We start from the raw sequence: 5,357 nt of genomic DNA, 5'->3' as shown, positions 1-5,357 counted from the left end.
AACTTATATACTTTATATGGTAATAGGGTCTGTAAGAATATTAGGTATAGATTGTAAATAATTTTTTAGCGAACATTTATACATTTTAATGACTTAATTTGTATTATTTACCTTATGAATATTGGATATACATTTTCTATGAGTTTTGAAGTCAACTTTAATTTATAAAAATCTATGGAAAAATTAATTTAAATAAAAATTGTGTCATAATTAGGAGGGCATAATTTTCGGAACATGTAATTTTAGATTACCCTGAATTCCTATATATCTTACGAATTACTATAATATATATATATATTAATTAATTAATTTTATGTAAAATTAATGTAATTATGTAAAGGTACAAATATATTTTATTACCGGCTGATGAATGGACTATATGAAAATAACTTAGCATAGTATAGTTCTTTGGCATAATATAAATGGCAAACTTAAATTTTTTTTTACAATTGTCATACTTGCCTAAGCAATAATTTGTAATGATTTCATTAAATTTTTATATTATATATTATGGGTTTCTTTAATATATATATATTTTTGAAAAAAAACATTTTTTTACATACATAATAATCTTAACTGTTTTACATTTATTTTTTGACCATATATTATAATTATTTTAAAGGGAATTAATATTTTTATCAATAAATATTTTTATCATTCCATTAAGTTTATCTTTAAATAATTATACTTTATATACATAGTAAATTGCATTATAAAATAAAAAAAAACAATTATTAATTGTAATATGATATAAATGTAAATAATTAGAATATGTATCGTTCAGTGCTGTAGTAGTAAAATTGGGGAACACGCCAAGGGCGTCACTAGTCTTTATAATCTTAGGGTCTCAACAAAAATTTTTTTATGAGGAGCGTAGGTCTCCATACCCTTTATTTTGCCTGTTTTTTCCCGCATTATCCCGGTCTTCGGACGGGTTTTATATTAATATATTATACTTTTTTAATTTGAATTTGCAAACTATGAACAAATATTCCGAATTTACGGTTAACTCAAATATTTTTTCCAGGAAAAAATGATAGGTGTGTCCGAAGATTATGCTCAAAGATGACATGAAGGTTTTGGACATTTTTCAAAGGAATCTCAAGGCTTAGGCTGAATTTTTTTGGCTTTAATATTGAGTAAGTCGTTTTTAAAAATAGGTTAAATCCGGCCCTTTAACATCAAATAAATGTAACATATTAATAAAAAATATAATAAAAACTAGCTGATAGCTAGTTAAGAATGACGGGGAATCAGAATTTTCTCCCTTTATTCAATGACGGATGAATCAGAAATTTTCCTATCTTATGAGATGTTATCTCACAAATTTATGTTTATTTAGATGAGAAGGTATTCTTTATATTTCCCAATATTGTCGATAAAATATGTTTATGAAGTATCTTTTTTTAAGATTATAGTTTACCAATAAAAAACGAATGAAAATTTTATTAAAAGATTTTTTTATTGTGCACATAAAATTAAAATTACCTAAATAATACACTTCAAAAAATATATTTTATAAAAAATAATGGAAAATTTTAAAAAACTGCTCATCTAAATAAATACAAATTTCTGAATCACATTTCATAAGATAGGAAAATTTCTGATTTCATCCATCATCAAATAAAGGTAAAATTTATTATTCCCCCATCATTGAATAAAGGAGAATATTTTGATTTTCCGTCATTATTGACGGGATATTAGCTAATTTAATATATAATGGTATAAAATATTAAATTATACATAAATTCAAGAAATTAAAACAGTCCTTAAATAATTCTCTTATTCCTCTTGATTTAGTATTTGATGAATTTAAAATTCTACTGATCCCTAAATTCTCAAGAATAAGTATAATATTAGATTATATATTCAATTTTATCATAATTAATATTATGTAATAAAGTAATTGCATTTTCAACTGAGCACTCAATATCTTTAGAATGAATGGCAAATTTAGCAGTAGCTATGTAAATGTGCATTCAATGGTTTCTTCTGGATTGGTATTTTTCATAGGATAAGGTCTCATAATAAATTTTTTTTAAAAAAGGGGGGGGGGCTACATAAGCAATAATTAGAACAATTATATTGTTTGGCATAGGTTTAGGAGGAGGAATAAAAAAGTGCTTGATTTTCAAATTCTAAAATAATTAAAAATTATTTATTAATATCAAAAATTTACTTTGATGTAAATTACTATTTCTGAAAGTGCCAACCATTACTTTATTTTCCTTAAGATCTTACATATATATATATATAAATTTGCAATTGCTATCAGCTAAACCAAGTAAATAATTTAAAAGATTTATAATGTAAGAAAGGGTTCCAGATTTTGCAAGACTTTTTATTTTTATGTGCTTACCATCCAATGAGCCAAGGTAGTTTGGAAATCCATGTTTCTCACAATATTCTTCGGCAATCGAAAAATATATTGATATATATAAATTTATTGATATATATAAATTTATAACACCTTTTCCCAATGCTCTCTAGTTGTAACTAGCATATGAATATCTTTTAAATCCATATAACATCACATACAATGATGATAGCAATGCATTTTGCTTATTCTGCTACTATAAGATAGTTTGAGAGTAATTAAAAACCTGTTTCTTAAGTATCTTAAATGGTTTCAAGATTAATGTAAAAAATATTTGTTAACATAAATTAAAATTTTTTTAACTTGGTTTGTGTATTCTTTTAGTAGATTTTGGTTTTGAATGACAGATTTTGTAAACATAAATCGAGGAATCTAATTTATTAAAAAATAATATAATTACAAAAAAACTGAAAAAAATTTATTTTGGTTGTTGGATACCATTGTTTTTTTTCTTCTATTATTCTGTTGCATATGAGATATAAAAAAATTTATATAATATATATGTATTAATTATGTAAGAAGTGTAATATTAATAAAAGATTATGTAAGAATTCTAAGTATATATGTTTATGATGTATAAGAAGATGTTAAGATATGTGAAGTTAATTAAATGGTAGCTTAAGTGCATGAATATTTGAATTTGGTATGATATTTTCGTGGAACAGAATACGCTATCATGATTTCTATTGGACGAATATTTTTTTACAGTATTGGCTAAATTTGATTGATGTTTTTTGAGGATTATATGAGATGTCAGAAATTTAATAACAATGTTTTTTTTTTAAATAATTAACTATGACTAGTTATATTATTTTCTTACGTATATATATATATAAATGGATAATAAAAATTTTATAATATGAATGAATGAATGCGACAAAAAGCAACAAATGCCTACTTTATAGAGGTTTTATTAATCAAATGGATAATAAATCTGCCCACTTTTCAAAGTAGATAGTGAAAAAAAATGCAATATTCGCTATAACGAATCGTTTCTCAATATTTTTTGAAATTACTATCACACGTTTCCTTGATTGGTTATCAGCAAACAGATCTGTGATTTGTCAGTCACTTTTTATTATGTGCAGAAGAATCCTGAAAGTAGACCGGTTTACATTGGAAATGTGTTTTATCATAAGACTTGCGTGTAAATCCATCATAATGATATTTACTAGGTAAAAACAGCACATATATTTAGCAAATACTGCAGAAAAGTGTGCTAAAATAATTTTGTAACCCATTAGAATCACTGGAGTTTATTGCGAGGTCCAACATTGAGCTTAAATAGGAAGCAAAATTGCTTAATATTTTTCTTACCCATAACAAATGTGAAGGTCAGCTAGCTCCAGTTATCTTCTTATAAATATTTAATATCATCTAAGAGTTAAAAAGGGATAAACCTGTATAATTTAACATTGAAATTATTTTCCTTGATACCAGAGTTCCCTTTGCTTTCCCTTAAATTTTTTCAAATCTATTTATTTTTCTACTTTAACTATTTTTATATGTTTTTGTAAATATAAACATAAATAAATTACAAATCTAAACATGCATCATGGAAAGATCTGATAAAGTGGATCTTTCCTTCCACCCTTCCTTTCCTTCTCCCTTTCTTCTATCTTCCTCCATTCCTTCCTTCCTTCTTTCTTTCTTTCTTTCTTTTTAATTTCTTTATGCCTCTCTCTGAAGAAAATAAACTTAATAATATATGTTCCATCTCATTTTATTAAAATTAGTTAAATTTATAAAAGTGAAGTAATGAATTTTTTTTTTAGAAGATTAAAATTTAAAAAAATATAGATTCAATTTCACCGAGATTTTTTTTCTATTAATATCTGAATACTCACTAGAAAGGGGGGGGGTCTCGCAGTTATTTCCTTGCTATGTTTTGCCCTTTTCAGACAAAACATGGAAATAACCGAACATTTTGGCCTTTATGGCTTTAATGTCCCGTGGCTTTTATTTATTATCAATCAAAAATTTACAGTATAACGGTAGAAAAATAAACAATGGTGATATTAACGTAATAATTTATATTTATGTAAATAAATAGATAGGGGGGATCAAGTTCCCTAAAAATTAAATACCCCCATGAAGAGATAAAAATATTTATTAAAATGGCTCCCTTAATATACCTCTGAAAATTAAAAATAATTTTTTTTTTGATATCCCCCCCTTATATAATTCTATTAAGCGCTATACATAAATTTGATTTTATTATTTAAAAATTAATAATATGACTGTCTAAAATTTTTTTTTAAATGAGTGCTAATATAATTGTTAGATTAGATCAATGTATATTAATTATATTTTCACTATGTCAGCTTGCAATCAAATTCTGTCTTAAAAATGGAATAATCAATGTCATAATTCCTAAATATAAATTTAGCATTAACAGTTGAAGCTTAATTGATTTTTACTATTAAAAGTATTTTATAGCCCTAATTAAATAAGTATAATCATTTATTAATTGAAAATTAAAAAATTTAATATTGTAATTAGCCGAGTTAAAGATCACTAATCAACTTTATTATTCATTTATTAATTTAATTGTCATGCCTCTTCCTAAAAATATTTCTCAAGGTCAAATAAGTATAAGAAATTTCTTTATTTGATATCAGTAATAACCGACATGAGTCGAAATTACTAAAAGGTCTCTACATTCTGGACTAACTCCGAATTGTAAAAATGCATCTCTTAAATCTATCGTTGAAAATATTGTACCACCCGCGATCCTATATGTCAGGTCAACGAAAGTTGGTAGTAAATCGTTATCTATCGCTAAATGTTTGTTGATTGTTAAACGAAAATCTCCGCATATCCGCACGGCACCGGATTTCTTTAAAATATTAACCGTTGGCGTAGCCCAAGTAATTGGAGTCTTTGTTGGATCTACTTTCTCGATAACGCCTTCATTTAAAATCTGTCCAACTCAGCTTCAACGGTTTGACGCAACGGAAATGGAATTCTTCTAGATGGT

The sequence above is a fragment of the Gordionus sp. m RMFG-2023 genome, chromosome 1 (assembly GCF_954871325.1).
Source record: "Gordionus sp. m RMFG-2023 chromosome 1, tfGorSpeb1-WG-v2, whole genome shotgun sequence".
Lineage (NCBI taxonomy): Eukaryota > Metazoa > Nematomorpha > Gordioida > Chordodea > Parachordodidae > Gordionus > Gordionus sp. m RMFG-2023.
Note: the sequence above shows the minus strand (reverse complement) of the source record.